The sequence below is a fragment of the Camelus dromedarius genome, chromosome 17 (genome assembly GCF_036321535.1).
Source record: "Camelus dromedarius isolate mCamDro1 chromosome 17, mCamDro1.pat, whole genome shotgun sequence".
NCBI lineage: Eukaryota > Metazoa > Chordata > Mammalia > Artiodactyla > Camelidae > Camelus > Camelus dromedarius.
In genome coordinates, this window is record NC_087452.1 from 15506897 (window position 1) to 15529353 (window position 22457).

At 45.6% G+C, this 22457-nt stretch overlaps 1 long non-coding RNA gene across 1 annotated transcript in view; it reads left to right on the forward strand.

Annotated features, from left to right (window-relative positions):
* The first annotated feature begins 317 nt into the window (after positions 1 to 317).
* LOC135323337 (uncharacterized) overlaps positions 318 to 22457 on the forward strand; it is a 119770-nt gene continuing 97630 nt past the window's right edge. Inside the window, exons 1-2 of the long non-coding RNA XR_010384799.1 lie at positions 318 to 764; positions 1299 to 1383. This is a non-coding gene — a long non-coding RNA (uncharacterized LOC135323337). The remainder of the gene's footprint in view (positions 765 to 1298; positions 1384 to 22457) is intronic.

Here is a 22457-nt window from a genome sequence, read left to right on the forward strand (position 1 = left end):
TTTCTGGAAAAAAAAAAAGCCCATGGCTGCTAAAACATCATCATGATATAAAGCCTCCCAGCTTTGTAATCAAGTCTGGTATCTGTTCTTGGCTCTGATGTGCCCTTTCTTCATTTTCTGCCTCTTTCCCTTCCTCCCCTCGACCTTCGGAAGCCAATAAGGAAATCCAGGCTTCCTGGCTTCCCGCCTTCCTGTTTTCATCCTGTGGACCTCCGGCGGGGGTTGGCAGGAACGGGAGGTGGCTGCCCGGAGAGACTGCACAAGGCTCAGGGGTGGGGCTTGCGAGGGGGCCTCGTCTTGAAGCTATGTGTGTTGCTTTCTCTTACACTGTTTATTTAATGAGGGTGGCGGCCAGTGGAAACTTCAAGGAGGCTCCATGAACCCTTGGCATCACCCCCAGCAAAGCTGAGTTCTTGCCTTTGCTGAATCCCCAGACCTCAGAACCCTCTGCCCCTCCCAACACTCTCCCCGGACCACCTGGTTCTGCGGTTTTGTTTGTTCTCAGGCTAAATTGCCAACTTCAGGAAGATCTGAAGTGGGAGTTTGGCAGAAGTGTGAAGAGTTGATTCAAATCAGAAACCCCCAAACACAAAATTGTGACTGTTTCAGTTTCTGTTTCCTCCAGCTTGGGTGCCGTTTTTCCCTGGAGGGTTCTGATCCTACTTTCCGGTTGCCCTTCACGATCTTTGCCTAGCCCAGAAAGCGCTCCAGAGGAGGGGACTGCTGGACCCTGTTGCTTCATTTGGCACCGCCGATCTAATGAGGTGTAAATCCCACAGATGCCGCTCGGGGCGGCCGACAGAGTAATTTATATCAATTGGTGTGATTAGAGGAAGCCCTCAATCATCCCGCTGTGTCTCGTTGCAATCTGTCATAGTCCTAATCGGACAAGCTTCACCCTGGCTTTGTGCTGGGATGAATACACGCTTTCCTGGATTCTGCTCAAGAGCCCAGATGTGAGAATGAGAGGTGGGCCCAAGGAGGTAGGACAGGACTGCCTCTCAGGAGTGAGGACGCCTTCCTCCCCTTCCCCTGGGAGGCAGACTGGCTGAGGGCTCAGACTCCTTGGGCATAAGTCCACGCTTTGCCCCTTCTAGGCTGGTTTCCTTGGAAAAATGACTCCTCCCTTGGTGCCTCAGTTTGTTCATCTGTAACATGGGATGATAATAATGGTACAACCCTCATATGGTTGGTTGGAGGGTTAAATGAGTTAATATTTGTAAAGTGCTTAGCAACATACCTGGCACATAGTATTTGCCAGATAAGTAAGTTCTCTTATTTTTTTCTATCCACTCCAGAAAGGTTCTGAGGGATGCACCAGGAAGACACACAAAGACCAGCAAAATGAAGACTGAGGAACTCAAGAAGCACGCAAGGAAAGGGGTAAGGAGAGAGGGAGGTCGTCTGATGGATTAAGTAGGATCTTTGGGCTGCGAGGAACACTTACTCACCCAGAAACCATTGGCTGAGCACCCACTGCCTACCAGGCAGCATGCTCATCACCAGGCTTGTAGCAGTGACATTGTGGAGCTTACATTTGAGTGTTACTTGTACCAAGCTGAAGTAAACAAGCAAATAAATAAGATAATTGCAGAGTGATAAAGACAATGAAGAAAGTAAACAGGGTGGAATGAAAGGGCAGAGTAGGGCAGAGGGCAAATTTAAGTTGGGTGGTCAGGAAAGGCCTTCCCAAGAAGGTGATGTGACAAGAACCAGCCACATGAAGCTCTGGAGGGAGAATGTTCCACAGAGGGGGATCAACAGGTGCAAAGGCCCTGAGGTACATGGGAACTTGGAGAGTTGGGAGAATGGCAAGAAGGCTGTTGTGGCTGGAGCCAAATGAAGGAAGTAGACCAGTTTGTAGAGGTCAAATGAGGCCAGATCGTGTGGGGCCTTGTCAGATGTAATAAAGTATTCAACTTTTATTTTAAGGACTTTGGAAGCTTGAAGCAGACAAATGGCATAGTCTCCTTTACCATTTTAGAAACCCAATTCAAGGTAGCTTTAACAAAAGGAAGAATTTATTAAAAGACTGTGGGCTGACCTTGAACACTGGAGGGTGAGTTCTCCACCCCACTGGTGGGTTTTCTCTGTACTTTCTGGACTCCGATCTACATAGGAGAACATGGCTGCCAATGGCTCCTCTGGTATATGAACTTGACTTCCACCACCCAGCATCTCAAGGGCAGCGTGTCTCTCAGTTTCAGAATGCCTCAGCTAAGAACATGTAGGGGCTGGCTTGAGCCAAGAGTCCCATTCCTGGACCAATCAGCCATGGCCAGAGTGGGGCAGAGTCACACTTGACATTCTGTTTGCTTCTGAGTAAGGATGGGGGTCGGGGCAGGGGGAATAATTCTCCAAAAGGGAAGTGAGAGTGTGGGGCAGAGTAAGCAGTGTCCCAGTTGCCAGAAAACCAGAAACTAAAGAATGTAGCTGGAAGCAGGCTCAGAATTGAACTCTGAGCTTCCTGGTAGCCAAAGCTAAAAAAGAAACACGAATGGGCTTCCAAGTTCTCATCTGCTCATAAAACAAGATGGAGCAGATCATGAGGAGAGAAAAGGGTTTCTTCCACTAAAGCTAAGAGGACATTCTTGGTTTTATATGGAAGGTTCTCTGTGGAAGGGGGACAGAGAAATACAATGGAAGGTCCATCAGCAAATATTTAATTTAAATTTCTCAGATGATTAGTTTTTCAGAGTGTGTAGAGCTTCCCTCCTGGTGAGTTTTAAGTAAGTAGAGGGGACATCACGGAATCTCAGCAGTGGGGCGGGCAGGATACGTTCAGGGGGAGCCAAAGCGATATATCCCATTGTGTTTCTTACTGATGACCTCACTGGTTCTTGGAGACTTCAGCACAGGGGTTGAAAACTCTAAAGCCTACAGACCAGGGAGATGCGTGGGATGTGGGCTGGGTGCCCGCATCACAGTCAGTGGCAATCCAGCTCAGTCAGCAAGAGACCACAGGAAATCTCTGCTCCTCAGCTCTGGCCAAGTGTGGCCTCTTGGGCCTAATGATTTTCCAGGAGGAGCTGGAAATTCCAGCTTGTTAAAACTTGAATGTTGACAACTAATTTAAATCTGAAAACTTTCCAAGTGCCGAGCAAAATGGGGCTGAGGGTGAATGTGGCCGCAGTCAGGCGTGTGCAGCCTCTGTGTCCCTGTGACCTGTTAACTCGCCCTCACGTGAACCTCCAAAAACACAGATGGCTCAGTCAGGCTCTGGGCCAGAACTGGGCACAGCGAGACCCCTGGGTGCGCAGACTCTGGGTCCTGTGGGGAGCCGCCACCCTCCCTCACTCTCCCTGTTTCAGGCTCTGCACTAGGCCCCGGGTGTCCAGTGATGAGTGAAACAGACCCACCCTGCTTTCTGAGGGCTTATGTTCCAGTCGGGAGCCAGACTTTCAACAGCTGACCACACAGTGGGGTAGTGAGCCAGAGTTGTGAGAGGTGCCAAGATGGAGGCGGACGGAAGGCTGCTGCCTCAGGGGGCTCACAGGGGATGTGACTTAGTCCGGGGGGTCAGGAAAGTTCCCTTGAGAACACGACTTCAGCTGAGATCTTAAAGAGAATAGGAGTAGGGAAGGGGAAGGGCAAAGGAAGCTGCGGTGGTGGCCCAGCGATGGGAAGGGACTTGTCATGGGAGGGCAGCGTTACTGGATGGGGCTGGGGCAGAGGGAGGAGCTGGTGGTGTCGGTCTTGTTGAAGATGTAGCATTCTTAAGAAAAGCGATCCAAAACCTAGAAAGAGGGCAGAAAGGAAGACTACAGAGTCTTTCGATGTCGAACTAGAGCATTCTCTACCAAATCCACCCAGGGATGACCTAATTCTCCGTGAGAGTGTAGCTTTGTTTGAGTTTGCTGTTTACTGATTGGACTTGAGCTCTCTGGAGTGACGTGTACATTTGTAGACAGCTGTCCTTCTGTAGGAGGAGTCAGTGCTTTCTATCTGGTAGGGAAGATAACCCCAGAGATTATCCCTTTATCGCCCTGAAGGACTTTAGTCAGTTTTGTTTCTAATTAAAAAATGAACAAAGAAATGAAAACTTGCTGCCTTACATCTTTCCTGAGGGGTTGATTAAACCCCTGTCATCAAATGCTTTTTGAACCGGCTCTTCCATACTACTGGTTGTCTCATTAAGGAGTTAAATAAACATCTGACACATTTTTATTCTGTATCAGTATAAGAGCTGGGTTTTCAGAAATGACTGTCAGAGAGCTATCTGCACCCTCTTGTTCACTAAAGCATTATTCACCACAGCCAAGACATGGAAACAACTGAAGTGTCTAATGACAGATGAATGGATCAAGAAAACAGGGTGTATATAAAAATGGAATATTATTTAGTCATAAAGAAGAAGGAAATACTGCCATTTGTGACAACATGGATGAAGTTAAGGGCGTTCTGCTAGGTAAAAGAGGTCAGACAGAGAAAGACAAACACCGTGTCATCCCATTTATATGTGGAACTTAAAAAAAATAATAAACTGAACTCATAAAGATTCAGGAAATAGATTGGTGGTTGCCAGAGACGGTGTGTCGAGTGTGGGCAGAATGGATATAGGGGGTCAAAGGGTACAAACTTCCAGTTATAAAATAAATAAGTCCCAGGGATGTAACATACAGCACAGCAACTGTAGTTGATGATATTGTTGTATGTTTGAAAATTCCTAAGAGTAGATCTTAAATGTTCTCATCACACATACACACACACACACACACACACACACAAACTGTAGCGATATGAGGTGATAGATGTTAGCTAGACTCACTGTGGTGATCATTTTGCAATATATACAAATGTCAAATCACTATATTGTATACCTTAAACTAATACAATGTTGTATGTCTGTTATGTCTCAGTAATACCAGGGAGAGAAAAGAGTTGGCTTTTTATCTTCTGAACATTATTTTTTGACAGAACTTTCTCCTAAGCATGATGAGAAACTGTGGAGGGTTTTAAGCAGACACCGCCATGATCAAATTTGTCTGTGGATGCAATGTTAATGTTCTTCTGAGAATAAGAGAGCCAGGCTTCTATTTTGACCATCAAATGGAGGGGGGGGCTTTCCCTCTTGGGACAAATAACTGGTTTGGTTGAGGACTAATCTACTGTTGTTATCATCAAGTGTAGGTTTATTATAGGGTCTTTCCACAAACACAGGAGACTCTAATCATTGCAGTGTCCATTTTGTTAAGATCTAAAGCCGTGGATAATAATTTATTGTAATGGGATCTAAACTAATGAACTCCACTTACAATTAAGATGTTTTAGAAAGCTCTCTTTTCTCCTGGGTCTCCCCAGGAGGCCTGGCTCCCACAAAAGTGGAAACACTCAGCCACTGGCCAGATTGCTCATTGACTGTGTCAAGTGTCAGAAGATTGGGCGATCTCTTTAAGGTGCTTTGGGGGAAAAAAAAGGGCATCCATTTCCATTAATTATTGAATATGAATTTAACATCATCTAGTCGGAGAGATGTTGAAATTGCACATGCTGATTGGCGAGCCAGGGGGACAGTGCTGGGACAGCAGGCCAGAATCTCTGTCTATGTTGTTTGCTGGTGTATTTCATGTGCTTTGAATGACACCTGGAATGTCATAGGTGTTTGATAAAAATTTGTTGCATGAATGAGTGAATGGATACCTGTTCTGTGACTTTTTATAGTTTAATGAAAAGCAACGAGGCAGACTAACCAATCTTACTGTGCACACCCAGATTCTAAGTGTTTGCAATAGTCTCTCGTTCAATTCTCATAACATAGCAACTGTTATTATCACCATTTTACAGATGAGGAAACTAAGGCCCAGAAAAGAAGAATAGCATGCCCAAGGTTACACTTTTAAAAGCTACTTTAAAAATCAGTCTTGTTGAGGTGCAGATTTCATATCACACACAGCATCCACGTGCAGTGTACACTTGACAAGTGGATACGCCCATGTGACTGTCACCCGAGTGAGATGTGGAGCCTTTCTGTTGCCACAACAACTCCGATGTGCTACTTTGCAGTCCGTATCCTTCAGCCCCTGGTCACCCTACTTTGCTTTCTGTCCTTATACATTGGCCTTCTCTAGAACATGACCAGGACATCATATAGTGAGTACTCATTTACGCCTGGCTCTTTGGCTCAGGGTAGCTACTGGCGACTCATCCATGGTGCTCTGTGAATCAGCGGTTCGTTCCTTTTTCAGTGCTGGGTAGGGTTCTGTTGTATGGGTAGACCACAATTTCTATATCTGTTTGCTTGCTGATGGACATTTGGATTGTTTCTGGTTTGTGTCTATTCAAGATAAGCCACTGTGAACATTCATGTACAAGTTTTGCGTGGACAGCTTTTGTCATTTCTCTTGGGTAGATGCCTAGGGGTGGACTTCTGCATTGTATGGCCACTCTATTGTAACTTTAAAAGAAGTGGCCACTTTCCCAAAGTGTTTGTACCACTTTGTATTCCCACCAACAGCCTATGAGAGTGCCAGCTGTTCCACATCCTCATCAACATGAAGTGTGGTCAGTCTTTTTAACTTTCAGCATCGGTGAGACTTCACTTTTCATTTCCCAAAGGACTAATGATGTTGGTGGCTTTTCCTGTGCTTGTTGGCCAGTAGTTTATCCTCTTGGTGAAATGTTTATTCACATCTTTTGCCCATTTTTAATTGGGTTGTTTGTCCTATTATTACCGAGATTAAAGAATTCTTTATGTACACTGTTTTTTACACATTTGTACATTTACAGGTTGTGTACACCTTTACACATTTACATTATGTAATGTGATTTTGTTCCCCTAGTGTGTGGCCCATCTTTTCATTTCCTTAACAGTGTCTCAGAGCCATTCTGAACCAGGATCTCCCTGCGCTTCATTCCTTTCCATTTTCCCAAGTAAGGTCCATCTTGAGGAATACTACCCTCCAGGGGTAAGAAAATAATCATGAAAAATAACCAAAATACCCGGAGGAAAAACACCATCCTGGCCCACGTTAGTTAGGAGGGTTGGGAAACAAATTACCCTAATGGGAGACTGAGGGAGGTGGAGAGAGAGTTAATCACTAACCCAGGCTCAGTGTTATTTTAATTAAGCATAATAAGAATAATGAAATTATGCACCCCTTAGGATTTATGGCTTAGCTATTTGCATGGCACTGAGAGGAATTCAAGAACAAATATCAATGATGGAGTCCTGGGGACTTTTCCTGTCTTACTGGGTTGTCCTTCAACAACCCTGTGTAGGAGCGGCTGTGACGTGGATGGGGGTGCTGGTCAGCAGACTGCCTGTGTTACTTGGAGCAGGTGTGCCCTGCTCCCTGGACTCGTCTCCTCACATGCGGATGATTTGATGCAGCAATGTGTCGGTGAATGTTTAATGCTTTGCTTAATAAATACTTCTCCAAAAGAAGTACATGTATGTGTATACGTGTGTATATATGTACATGTATACATATTTGCATGTGTACATATACTTATTATAAAGCTTACTAACATTAGTGTTGTATACAATTTAAAATAACAAAACATGGACGACCCTATTATACATCCCACAGAGCCAACTGAGTTTCACAAAATGCTTTTGTTGATTTTTGCCCAACTCTGCTGTCCGTATCCAACCAACAACTGCAACTGACGAATGTGGTTCTGACACGAAAATTGGTTGATATTTTTGTTTAAGTTAAAGAGGAGATGAAAGTGAAACAACAGAGACATTATATCAGAACATTAGACGTTCATCAGCGTCATGAGTGACTTAGCTGAATTGGATAATGCTGTTTGAATACTGGAAGAATATTTCCTTGATTTTTGCACTATTCACAGTATAACAACTATATATATGATGCACTTAGTTATTGACCTTTTTGCCACTACTTTCTTAAGTTGATTTCTTAGAAATGAACAAAACAATAGATCAAGCTCTGATGCGTAGCATTGGCCAATGTCTGTGGTGTAAAGACGCTCACCTTGACCTTCATTAAGCTATCCGTATGATGTATGATGTCACTGACTGGATTTGGGAGGAGATGTGTGCTTGTGTGCCATCATATGATGTACTCACTATACAGATTCAGTAGATATATATATGACCCCAAAAGTACACAAAATAGTAAAATGTAGTAAAATACTTAAGAAGAGGTGGTTTTGAGTATTTATGGCCTTTATTTTTAATGCAATTTATTTAATAAAAGTTCATATAATTTAGTTTTTAATTATGGCTGTGTTTGATAAACAGCTTGGAAAATTCTTGAAAATTTTAGAGTCAGCTCTCGGGAGGGCAGGAGCCGGTTGCAGCAAGACAGTGGTTTGATGAGTCTAGCCTAGTGTCCCTGGCTAGGCGACATTTCCAAGAAGGACCAGTGTTTCAGACCCTCCCTCTCTCGAGTCACTGTCCCTCCCAGCTAGGGCCAGGCCTGCTTCTGCTCTGAGAGGAGCAGGTGTAGAGTGATGCATTAGTCTGCTCAGTCTGTCGTCACGAATACCTGAGGATGGGTGGCTTAACCAGCAGACATTCATTTTCTCACAGTTCTGGAGGCCCGAAGTCCAAGATTATGGTGCCGGCAGCATTGTTCTGGTGAGGCCTCTCCTCCTGGCTTGCCAATGGCCACCTTGTCGCTGTGTCCTCACTTGGCCTTTTCTCTGTGCACCACACTCCTGGTGGCTGTCCCCATCCCTGTGGCCTCATTGAGCCTTAATTACCTCCATAAAGGCTCCATGTCCAAACACAGTCACAGTGGAGTTTAGGGCATCCACAGATCGATTTGAGGGGCACACTATTCAGTCCATAACAAGCAGTGTGGTGTTTCTGCTCAGCTGCAGGAGAGGAAGAAAAAAAGAGAGGTGACAAGGTGGTGCTGGGGGTCCTTTTCTGTGGTCTCCAGAGTGTGGCCAGGGCCAGGGACCAGCCAGGTGGAGAGAAGAGTGGGCAAGGGGAAGTGTACAGACAGATTGTGCAGGGCTGAGAGCCTAAGCCCAACGGGAAGCGTGACAGTGCCCTTGGCTCACACCCCCGCCATAGCTAGGCCCCTCTCCTCACTGTTGGAGCAGTGTCACTGTGGATGGGCCTTGGAGCACAGGGGTTAAGGCCATGGGCACAGAGCCAGCTTTCTGGGCTTCAAGTCCCAGCTGACCATTTACTAGCTGGGTGACCTTAGGCAAGTTATTGACCCTCTCTGTGCATCAGTGTTCTTATCTAAAGACTGCAAGTTTGCTGGTACCTTCCTCAAGGGTTGCTATGGAGATTAAATGAAAACACATATATATTTTATATTTATGATTAGAATATAGATAGGTATGAATGCCTGGCTCTTTGTAAGTGATTTGTCAGTGTTATGTATTACAGCTGCAGTTACAGTCTGTTTCCCTTTCTCAAGTGTGTCTTTGGGAAGATGGATCCTGTGTCTCCTCTGTCTTTGAATCCCCAACCCCTAGCACCGTATCTGGCACTTAACTGAAGCCCAGTAAGTGTGTTTAATTACAGATAAATACCAAAGTGTACTGAAATGATTAAATAGCCAGGAAACAAGAAAATTTATTTATACATGGAATCATCCAATTATTAAATCATTCATTCATTTAACAAATAATTTGTAACAGTTTTATTGAAAAATAATTCACATCACATACAGTTCATTCATTTAATGTGTACAATGCAGTGATTTTTTAGCATGTTCATAGAGTTCTGAAACCATCACCATAATCAATTTTAGAACATTTCATTGCCCTGAAAAGAAACACCATATCCATTACCAGTCATTTTCCTTTTCCCCCAAAACCTCCCAGCCCTAGGCAATCATTGGTCTACTTTCTGTCTCTATGGATTTGCCTGTTCTGGACATTTCATTTACATAGTATCATGCAATATGTGTTTTCTTGTGACTGCCTTCTTTCACTTAGCATATTTTCAAGGCTTGTCCATGTAGTAGCATGTGTTGCCACAACAACATTTTTTTTCCAATTTTTAAACATCTGCTGAACTCTATAAGATAAACCAGAGAACTTGCCATAAAAATCCTACTGTCTGGAAAATATATGTTCACATAAGAAATTGCACACAATTGTTCATAGCTGCTTATTCATAATAACCCAAAACTAGAAATATCTCATCAACTGTGAATGGTTAAGCAGACTGTGGTATGTCCATGCAATGGAATATTGCTCAGCAATGTAAAGGAACAAAAATATTAATACACAATAACAACATAGATGGATTTCAAAATCATTATGCTCAGTGCAGGAAGTCAAACACAAAAGGCAAAAGATGCTATATAACTCCATGTATATGCAATTCTAAAAAAAGGCAAAAACATAGTGACACAAAGCAGATTAGCAGTTGCCTGGGGCTGGAGGTCATGGGAGGAGCTCAACCACAGAGACTTACAGGAACTTCTGTGGGGAAGGTGTTGCTCTGTCTTGGTGGTGGTGGTGACTACACCAATGTACAGGATTACCAAAATTCATCAAACTCTGTGCTGAAATAGGTGAATTTTATTGGACTTCAGTTAAAAAAAAAAACAACAAAAAATCAAAATGTATCATCTATAAGCTGCTATTTATTAACTGGTACTTAGTAAGGATCAAATACTACCAGAATTTTATAGTATTATCTCTTTTAATTCTCACATTAACTGAATATGGTCGATGCTAGTGGCTATGGACTGAACTGTGTCCCCCCCCCCCCAAATTCATATGTTTAAGCCCTAATCCCCAATGTGATGGCATTTGGAGATGGGGGCCTGTGGGGTGTAATTAGGGTTCAATTAGGTCATGAGAGTGAGGCCTTCCTGATGAGATTAGTGGCCTTCCAAGAAAAAGAAGAAAAATGAGTTTTTTTTTCTCCATGTGCCTGTACAGAGGAGAGGCCATGTGAGGATAGAGTGAGAAGGTGGTCTTCTGCAAGCCAGGAAGAGAGCTGTCACCAGAACCCAGCCATACGGACACCCTGATCTTGGACACCCAGCGTTCAGACCTGTATGAAAATACATTTCAGTGGTTTAAGCCACCCAGTCAGTGGTATTTTATTATGGCGGCCTGAGATGATTAAGACACTACTGTGATCCCCCCTTCCAGAAGGGGGCATGGAGGCATGAAGGAATTGCTCTTTTTCTTAAGCATGACTAGGATCTATTCAAACTTCTGATAACTATTTTTTAATTTCCCTGAGAAACCACCACCCTCTCTGCTGTCAGCCAGTGTGCTTAGGAGGTGGTTTTATCACCAGCTCTGACTTAAAGCTCATGACTTGGCCCAGTCAGCTCATCATGATCCTCTGACCCCAAGGATTGGCTTAGGGCTGTGTTACAACCCCATTAGAGCCACTAAAACATAACACAGTTTCTACTGGGAATCTTAGAACTAAAGTTCTCTCCTAATGGACAGGAATCTGGGAGAATGGGCAGGAGGTGTGGCAGCCATGTTGCCTCCACGAGGGGAAAACCCATCTAGAATGGACCCAACAGTCTGGAAGTAGAGCTGTAAGAGATGGAGAAAGAGAAAATAGATTTAAGCCCCTGGATCAACCCAGACCTGAAGCTAGTTTATCCCTAGATTCTCCAGTTATACTACCAGTAAATTCCCTTTTCTGTTCAATCCAGAAATATGTATTTAAGCTCACACAGCTAATATGTGCCCAAGGAGCTGGGGTTCAAACCCAAGTCCAATTCTACTTTACCCACTCTTTTAGCCATTTAGTCCTAGAGAAGACGAGAAACAAGAGGAATGTGATATAAAACAATAGCAACTTTGGAAGATTCTGCAGCTTCGGGTAATTAGAACAAGGACTTGACATCAGGTCCACAGGTCTCTGAAGCCTGGCTCTGCCACTGTGAGTTGTGTCTGTGACAAATTACCCAGTCTCATGGAGTCTCAATTTCTCCGTCTGTGAAATGGCGATAACAAAGTGTCCACACCTGAGAACTGTCAGGAGGTTTAAGAAACATGATGAAGAAAAAATACTGAGTACAGCATCTAGGAAACGCCTGGAACCAGTAACTGATATTACTGACTGAATCCCCACTATTGACTGTGAACCCCCAAACGAGCCATTAGTGTCTGTGCTGTAATGTTTTATCTTGTTTATATCATTTTTTAATTGAAGGGGCTTGAAATCTTTGAATTGTTGTAATGATTGTAGAAAGACCAGGCTTCTCTGTGGAAGCTTAGAATTAGGCTGCAAGGATCAAAGGGTGATATTGTCCGTTGCCCCGACTGTCCTCCCAAATTTTAGTTTCTCCTGAAACACTGCCCCGTGGATCTGTCCTGCTCTAAAAAAAATTCCTGATGAAACTGAAGCAGCAATTCTAGAGCAAAAGCACAGAGATGCCTGGCTTCCTCCACAGCACCTCGTCAGCCAGAGAGAGGGAGAAAAACAGTCCCAGAGAGGCAGAGCAGCCTCCTTCCCAACACCACCTCCAGGGAGAACCCCCAGAAAGAGCAGGGCTGCTGCTGCTCCCGGAGGCGGAGGAGCAGAGGGATGGCTGCCTGGACAGAGCGGTTCCTGTCAGCCCGCCCACTGGCCCCGCCTCCCCTGGGGACGTGTGAAGTGGGTGAAGCTGTTTGTCCTGTGGAGTCCCAGGGGCCCAGAGCACACAGCCCTCCTTCACCATGACTGATCTCCTGGGGACTGATGGGGGCCATTCTGTGTTAGTCTGGAACCCGGCTTTGCCTCCTGCCTCAGCCACTGCAAGGTTTTGTGACAGGTTAACTCATTGCTCTGAGCCTGTCTTCTCATGTGTCACACGGTCACCGACTTCAGGCGTCAGGGTGACTATGAAAGGAGGCCTCTGGCCTCACAGCTTCCTCTCCTGAGCCTCAACCGCTTAATTCCACGTCTTCGCTCCCTGTGCGCAGAGCTTGCTCCCCAGACCACGGGCAGCAGCAGCTTGTTGGGGGCAGAGGGAGAGAGGCAGGTGCACAGACCCCAGCCCAGCTCTGTTGAGTCCCAGTCTCTGGGGCTGGGGCCCAGCCGGGGGTTTAACAAGCCCTCGGGTGGATTCTGGTGCATGAGAGAGTGGAAGCAGGGTCCTAGCTCAGCCTCTCTCGGATTCTCATCTCAGCTTGGCTGTCACATGATCAGAAAGGTCTTTCCTGCACCACTACCCTCCCCACCACCCGCTGTCTACCCCCAGGCCTTATTCCGGTCTCTTTGTTCTACCGACTCAGCACGTCTAGTACTTAAACATTAAAAAAAAAAATTTCACCACACTTCTAATTATTTATTTTAATATCTGCTGAACAAATAAACAGTCTGTGGAAATGTATGAAAACAAAACCTTCCTGCATGGTTGAGAGTACAAGCTAAGGCCAGACCCTGGGGTGCAAATCCTGGCTGCTGTGTGACCTTCATCACCTGTCTGTGCCTTTATTTCCTCAGTGGTAAAATGAGGCATAAGGTGTTGGGAGGATTAAATTAGTTAACCCGTGTGAAGTGTTGAGCTCTGGGAGGGCACGTTTTAGCAACTAAGGGCAGCCTTGGGCTAAGCATTTCACCGTTTATTCCTCTTACCTTCTCAGTGAGGTAGGCATTACTGTTTACCCATTTCACAGATAAGAAAACTGAGGCTCAGAGAAGTAAGTAGCCTGCTCAAAGTCCTCCCAAGGAAGGGAGGAAATAATCAAGCTAGGGTTAAGACACTTGTTTCCACAACCTGGCTCTGTGGTCTCTCTTCTAGCAAACAAAACATGCATAAAAATATTTCCCAGATCCGTAGAAAAACTTGCCCATTGTATCTGTGCTGTTTTCTATGTTCTCTGATTGATCCATGGGCCGAGAGTCGGGTTTAATTTATGAAAAATACAAAAAAGAGAAAGATGCAGGCTATGTCAGCCTTTCCAGCCTGCCTGTGGGAATGGGGCCTGGGTGGATGGAATTAGCTTGATTTATGTCTCATTTCCCGGGATCGATATTTGGCAGTGTCTTCCTGTCTTTATGCGGCTGAATGGGAATTAAAAACGAATGTGTGTGATGCAGTGAATCCAGCGGCAGAACCTGGGATACCTTTGGAGCTGACCTCCTTCTGGGGCTCCTTGACATTGTGATCTGGTGCCTGGGAGGCGAATGTCAGGGTGTGCATTTTGAAGAGTGATTTTTCTCAGGGAAAAATCTCCAGCTTTTAACCCTCAGCCTTGTGGACCCTCTAAAGACAAACCAACAGTGATTCATTCCAGCGTGTAGTCATTGGAAAGGAGAGTGTCTCAAGGTCAGGCTATCCCCAGGAGAGGACAGCAGCCTGACAAGGTCATGACCAGGTGATATTTACCTTGTGATTCAGTTATCACAGGCCCTACATGGGCTGAGAAACTGCCTGTTGCAACGTTCCTGGGAGGCCAACATCAGCCAGTAAAGTGAACAGATGAGGGTTTGTAAAGAGCTGTCATTTTTCTGGATGACTGCTGTGCCTTCAGCCCTTTGCAGGCCCTGCCTCTTACCTACACAGATCATCAGTCCTCCTGATGCCCATTTTCCAGATGAGGAAACCGAGGCACAAGAAGTTAAGTGAGCTGGTGAAGCTCCGGCAGGAGTAAGCAGTGGAGCTGGGATTTTTAACCCAGCTTGCTCAGGGTCCCAAGTCAATGCCAAGTGATTCATTGACAACAAGAAATAGGAGTGTCTGGTGGATGGGAACTTTGTAGCTTCCTGTAAGGAAGAGATACAGCTGGAAGTTGCAAACTGTGAGCTATAGTCTAATCTTTCTCCCAACGTTGTTTAGTTTGGTCTGAAGAGTATTCTTGCTTTTTCAATGTTTGAATTTATTACCACCTCTTAAAAATCGGGAGTTTTCATATAGAACGCAGATTTCTGGCTCCTCTTGGGAAACCAGAAGATCTGGGAATAGTCGGTTGGAGCTGAGGACGACTGCCATCTCTAGAAAGAACAGGAGCCCCTGGAGTAGCCCCCACTAGGCCTGGGGGCTGCTCCATGGGAAATTAGAAGGTCCCAGTGCTGCGGGGGGAGGCTGGGCCCGGCCAAGGAAGCTTTTGGGCACCAGTGGGTTAAGGGACCAGCCTGTTAGAACTTCCTCTGTGTGTTAGTTTGCTAAAGCTGCCGTAACACAGTACCACACACTGGGTTGTTCAAACAACAGAAATTTACTTTCTCACAGTTCTGGAGGCTAAAAGTCCAAGGTCAAGATATCAGCAGGGTTGGTCTCTTCTGAGGCCTCTGCTCGGTGTACAGATGGCTGCCTTCTCCCTGTGTCTTCACTCTGAGTCTGTGTTCTAACCTCTTATGAAGACACCAGTCATATTGGATTAGGACTCACCCTAATGCCCTCATTTTAATTTGATGACCTCTTTAAAGACCCTCTCTCAGAATACAGTCACTTTCTGAGGTACTGGAGGTTAGGACTTCAGTATGCAAATTTGGGAGGGGACACAATTCAGCCCATAACAATCAGGTATTGATTGTCTCTGCATAGGGGTAGACCCACTTTTGTAGAGTCTGAAGCTTATACAATGTTGGAAGCCTTCTTGATTAAAAAAAAAAAAAAAAAAGAATCTACAATAGTAAGGTAGAATTCAGTGCCAGGAGCAGAGCTGTTGGTGCCCTGGCCATGTCCCACAGGCTCTGGCCCTGCACTGTGCTCATGCCACTTCAGCTGTCAGCACCCCAGTATTCTCCAAAGGCCTTTGCCCTCTGGGAGTGCTGGGGAATTAACTCTTACCACTATAACTGAGCAGGACCTTATTGTCATCAGTGACTATCTGATATCAGCAGTGGTGTTTGTAACTGCCTGTACAGTGGATTAAGGGGCTCTTCTCATGCTCTACCTGACCAGGGTTAGGCTGGAGAGGAGGGAGGCTTGGGTGTCTGCCCAACCCCCTCATGGTGCTGTGTGCAGGGATCATGCTCAGTGCCCTCCTCTTGACCCCTGTGCCCTGCTCTTGACTCTGACACTTCAGAAACAGCAGTTGGATGTTTTGTGCATCTTGTTGTTCATAACTTGTCCCAACTGTGCGTGTCTGCAGTTGTTTTTGACCCCTTGTGGTTTCCCTGTATCCTGTTGTTCGAGCTGCAGACCTCAGCCTGCAGCAGGAGGTCCCAGGCCTCAGCCTGCTTAAAAGGCTAAAAGTATTTGTCAACCTGACTTTAAACTGCACAAGTTTTTCTCTAGAGCTCTTTTCCACAGAGCCCTTTCCTATGCATCCTTTGTTCTAGGAGCAAGAATATTAAAAGAGTCCCAAAGCCAGAGGTGAACCCAGCAGAGGGAAGGGGACCACTACATCTGCAAAAACAAGAATAACTTTGTAATAATTTGTAATCCTGTAAATAATCTCTTTGGAAACTAGCCCTGCCCTTTGAACTCTTGAACTTTTACTATAAAACTCCCTGCATACCCCCAGAAGAGTCACAGTCTTAGAGACATTAGCCCACTGTGACCTCCTTTGCCTAGCAAAGAAATTAAACTGCCTGTTATACTTCATCCAAAACTCTATCAAGTCTCAGTTTGGTAAGTGGGGTATGGAGGCCATGTTTCAGCAACACAGAAGCCCCCAGCCAGTGACTCCCTCGCCCCTGGGGTGGGACTGCTCTGAGGTGTGTGTTCTACCCTGGGCATTAACCATATCTTCATTTTCTGTATCGCTATTGTTTTGACATCTGGGGTCTTGCTGACCCTGGGGGGACTGCTCTCTCCCAGGGTTAGCTAATTACTAGAGAGAGTGAAAAATGCACCCTTGAGTGTATCTTTCAAATGCAGACCAACCAGTCTGGAGCCCACACCCCCAAGCACCTTCTTTATCTATTGGGCTGTCACACTCAAGGCCAGTATCCCCTGTTGCTAACCACCCCAGGGCCAGATGCCAGCCAGCTAGGAATAGTGCTGTGCCCAGAGCCCATGGAGCTTAGCCAAGATAGCCAACCATTAGCATACTTTCTCTGCCTCGCCCATTCTTTCCTGCAGAAACCACAGTAAAGGCTCTTCATAGTTGGGCCCCTCTGTCCCCCTCACCTGCTGACTGGCCCTGGTGCTTCTCCATGTGGCTCCCCTGTGCCGTGTCCCCTCCTCTTGGGAACAGTGAGCAAAAAGCTATCTTTTCAATGGCAGTCTCCTCCTGATCCGTTGGCCTTGCCTTTGCTAAATAATAATAAAACCCATATTTTAAAACATTCTGTTCCCCAAAGACCCACATGAGATTAAGCTCCAGACACCCACAGTGGGAGCTGGCTTGATAATGCAGCCTTTGTTGGCTGACCGCCCTTCCCGATCTCATTTCCCCACATGCCTGCCAATACGCCTCTCAAATAAACCAACTGTATTCCCATCCTTGTCCCAGGGGCTGCTTCCACGGGAACCAAATTAAGTCAGCATAAAAGTGAATATTTATTATAAACACAGAGAAGAAATAAAAGTGGAGACAATGGCCTTAACTGATGGCCACTGAAGGATCTTACGCTGGCAAATTTTGCAATAACATGTGACCACATGAGCACACTGTTAGGGCTCTCGAAAGGGGACCAGGCAGATGAGGGCCCCAGTGCTCAGATTTCACGATCAGTCGGCCTTCTGACAAAGACTTAGGTGCCCTGAGTGCCAGGGCATTGCCCAGGGCAGTGGCCAGCACACAGCAGGTGCTCTATACATGACAGTTTAATGAATGAATAGCCTAACAGAGCAGACTTGGTGTACCCACTCTCTCCTGGGTTATGCTTGATGGGCATCCTTTAAATCCCCTTTTTGAGGGTGACTACTGGTAGTATCCAAACCTCCTTCAAAGGGATACAAGTGTTTTCTTTAAATATGCTAATATCTTCATTCTTACAGACCTGGGAGCCAGCCTATCTCTTAAAAACCACCTTGCAGTTTGCTGACCTGATCCATTGTGGGCTGACTATGTGGTTTAACGCCAAGATAGCAATTCTGTCTTTCTTATTTCCAAGCTCTTTTGTACAGGATGGGTAGGTGGGGCCTCATGCTCCCACACAAGGAGCAGTGTATCATATTGACGAATGTATGGTGTAGAGCTGCACAGACCAGTTGGAGGCCCCTCAACTCCCTAGCAGAGTAATTGTGGTAAAGTTACTTAGACTCCCTAAGCCTCAGTTTTCTTACCTATAAAATGGTCCAATGATGATAACTGACTTCCAGATGAGTGGGAAGATTCAGTGAGATAAGGCGTGCAAACCCTTTGCACGACGTCTGATCTATCGTCAGAGCTCAGCAAGGAGAGGCTGTTTATGGGAAATGTGATACTAAACCCAAAGACCGTTAACCCCGTAGCTAGCTGTTTCCATGCTATCCGCCAGCCTGGGCCAGCATGGAGTTGTTCTACAAGTGACATTTTACCAGTCTCCAGGAGCTCGTGAAGCAGTCAGCGGATGCTGTAACTTGAACGAGGCACCGTAAATGATGTGCTTTGTTTCCTGTGGGGGTGGATTCCTGGTGACTCTATCGGGGCGTCGGGCCTCTCCTGACTGAACAGTGGGGCTTCCTGAAACCCTCCTGTGGTCCATCCAGCAAGAATGAATTGCTGGACTAGCATTTGCCATTGACAGCTTCTGGTAACACAGAGAGGAGAAATTGAGTGAATGGTCTGTAAAAGCAGAGAGGCAGAGAAAGAGAGATCAAGGGGGCGAGAGAGAGTGCAACCATAAACTTTCCTGGCAAGCTTAACTCAATGAGGGTGTCATCTATAGGAAACACAAGACTTATAGCAATTAGAAATGTGTATGAAGTACAGAAACAAACAAACGGAAAAAAGAAGGTGAAAGTGAGCTGGGGAGAGTATAAAGAAGACAGGAGCGAAAGAAATCAGGACAGGAAAACGGCACATGAATCTACAAGTTTCTGTCCTACAGAGCCTGGAAACTGAGCAAATAATAGAGTCTATAAGTAAACATACAACTATTTCCCATTCCTATGTTTGTGGCAGAAATCACTAATCAATCACAGCACTCTTCCAATTGAGTTCAGATATGGCCTCAGAATCCTTTTCAATCAGAGATCCAGGTTATAACCCACTAGAGTTGATGTTTGCACTGACACCCTCTTCCTGGCTGTGTTATAAGCTCTTGCCACACATTTAGGGAGAAAACTTGGACCAAAAAAGCAGATCAAGGCCCACACAAAAGGACACAAAAGCAATAATGAAGGGGCATTAGGACTGATACATTCCTGGCCAAGGGACAGAAAGAATGAACCCTTTATAGTCTCAGAGACTGAAGCCCCGTTTCCAACCCTACTGCACTTATCAGACAGTCCTACTTCTCCGACGGAAAAGTTGAGAGATGAAGTTGCCAGAATGAGATCCTATTCTAGACATCTCCAGCAGTGCTGGAAAACAGTGGGAGCTCAATAAGAAATTGTTGAAAGAATTGAGCAAGCAATGCTCAGGGGCAGTAAATATAAGGGAAAGAAATGTTCATTTACCACTGGGGGGAGTGATGCACCCTTCCTGATGCTATGGCCCTATATATACAACCTTAAAGATGTGCAGAACTTTTGACCTGAAAGTTCTATTTCTAGGACTTTATCTTAAGGGGATAGACCATGGAAGTGCACCATAGTTTATTTCTAAGACTTCATTTCAGTGTTGTTTCTAATATTGTAAAAATGTTGGAAGCAACCTAAATGTCCAGCCACAGGGGATCAGTTAAATGAATAGTGGTATATTCAGGAGATGGAAGACTATACAGCTGTTTAACATGATGCTCTCTAGGAATATTTAATGACGTGACTATATTTTTGATAGATGAGTAGTGAATAGAGCAAGTTATAAAAAAGCAAGTAGCTTATGAGAAAATTTTAAATGTATTTATGCATACTAAAAAGAACTAGAAATACAAGGGCCAAAATGTTAAAAAATGTTTCCCTGTAGGTAGTTGGATAATAGGTGATGATTATTTTTTCTTTCTATTTTTCTGTATTCAAAACATTTTCCACAGTAAACAAATTACTTTGATAATAATGCGAATGTTTGGGAGAGAGCGACAGAGTATACTTGGGCATTTCACATCAAAACACACATGTATCCACATGATGTATGTGACTTTTTAGATATTTGACCTCTTTGGGCTACTTAATAATAATGATATGAAATAGTTGACATTTAATAAACATAAACACTTAGTAGATAAGTGCCAGGGACTGTGTTAAGCTCTTTTCAGAGTTGCCTCCTTTAACCTTACAGCAAGGCTGCTGCTCTGTCCCATTTCAGACATGAGGAGACGGAGGCTTCGGCCTGAATTGTCAAAAACCCCTCAGCTGCTGGGGGATGAGGGCAGAACTCAGAGACTGTCTCTAGAACCCACACTTTCAATCCCCTTGCTCCGTTGCCTCCAGCAACAGAAAGGATTAGCCAGAAATTTTTGAAATTCTAAGACTGAACCGAGGGGTATTAAGATATCACATTAGCCATAATTTCGAGAGCCCCAAATTAAGCTAGGTTCACGTTTTTGTATATATGTGTGAGTTCTTGTCAGGGAAAAAAAAATGAGGGAATTAAAGTGTCTTGAAAAGATTCCTTTTTATAATTAAGCCTTCCTCGCCTGCTTTCTGTTACCCACACTGACATCGCAGCAATAAACAGCGCAGGAAAGGCAGCGGCTCCTGTGTTTTGTCGGGGCGCGAAGGGGGAGATCTCGTGCAGAAACCTCCTTGGTTTCATTGGCCGTTTTCTGGGTACTCCTTACACAGCCCCCAACACTGCCACCGCACTGGAGATCCACTGGGATAAATATATTATTTTGTCCCCGAATGACATCTCTAGTTTCATTATCTATCCCCACAGAGCGTTTTTGAGGAAATTGGGCCTGAAGGGTGGACAGTTGGAGGAAAATCTCTACCGTTGGAGCTGATCCCTGTAACCACTCTCCTCCCTTTGAACAAACCAAAGCTGCTGCTCAGGGAAGGAAACTCTCGGGGGAGCCTGTTTGGGAAACTGGGGGTTCTTTAAGCAAGGGTGAGGGGCAAAGGATACCCTTAACTCTTACAAATAGGTTGGTATTTGGGAACAGGCAAAAGTATGGCTGCAGACTTACTAGGGTGAAGGGCTCATGGACCCAGAAGGAAGGAAACGTGAGGGATGGAAAAACAGGGGTTTCCTGTCCTGACTTACTAGGCACATGACCTTGGACAAGGAGCTTCACTTCTCCGAACTGCAGTTTCCTCATCTATCAAATGAGAGAAATGTTGGGCTCCTACGTTTCCTGTCTGCCCCTCTCCCTCCCTCTCCCCTCCCCCTTCCCCACTTCTTCCCCTTCTCCTCCTCCTTCTTATCCACCCCTCATCTTCTTTGTTCTTTTATGAGTAAGTAAAACAGGATATGTGTAAAATGCCTGGCGCAGAAGAGAAAGTCCACAATAGTGAGGCAGTTTAAGTCCACGGTGTGGCTGAGGGCTCGAATTCAGCAAGGACGAAGTGTGGTAGCCTGCCCCTGAGAGTCAGTGTCCCCTCCCCTGAATCTGGCTGGGCTCTCCGACAGCCTTGGAGCAAGGCTGTCCCAGGCCTCAGGTAGCTTCTGTTGGCTCCCTCAGAACTCCCTCTGCAAGCCCCGAGCTGCCATGTCTACATGCAGTAACCCTGAGAGAGCTGTGCTGGAGGGGTCACGCCTGTTCCCTCCAGGTGATGGCCCCAACTGAGCCATCCAGCCTCCCTGCCAAGGCACCAGTCACATGAAAGAATCTGTCTCATCTCCTCCAGACGAGCCCGTCCGCTGGCTGAATACCACAGAGTGACCCTAGCCAACTCCACATGGAGTGGCTCCCTGCCTGAATGGCTGTCGTTTTAAGCTGTTAAGTATTGGTGTAATTTACTGCACAGCAGTACATGAGTGGAGCACCAGGGTTCGAGGCCCTCCTTGATCACTTCGGTCTCCTACCTTTACATGGGGATGGGAACAGTCCCTGCCTGGCAGGGTCTCAGTGAAGATTAAATGAGGTGACTCCAGCCAAGTGCTTGGGGCAGTGCCTAGTACGTAGGAAGCTCTCCAAAATGCTATTCCTGTTATTATTCCTTTCCCCAGTTTTGCTGGCAGGATGACGAAGAAGGAGCGAAAGGAAGAAAGCTCTCAGACCATGTGCCTTTGAGGGCAGCGTGCTTTTCCCAATGAATAGAATTGTCTTAATCATACTTAATCCTGTTCTCAGGAGGGTGTTTAAAATTGGAACCACCATTTATTTGATTTCTCTGAAAGAGCTGCCCTAATGAAGCCGTGTAGCTTGCAAAGGAATTAAGACGCTCTTCCCTGTCCTGAGGTCACATAAAGCCCCACCTCCTGTCTCCTGCGTGATGAGTTAGTGCTCATGCCTGGCGCTGTCGGCACAGCCATCTTCTTGTTTTTCTTCCTGCCTTTGCTGCAGCAACTTTTCTTTGAGGGTAACAGTCTTTACTGACCTTCTGGCTCCAGGTGGGCACCTGGGATGTTGGCCTTCGTCTGTAGCCCAGGACCTCACCACCCAAGACCATGCCTGCTTCTCATAGCCGTGGCTTCTGCATCAACTCATGGCTTTCCCTGTCTTCCTTTCACTAGTGACTCTAAGTCTCAGA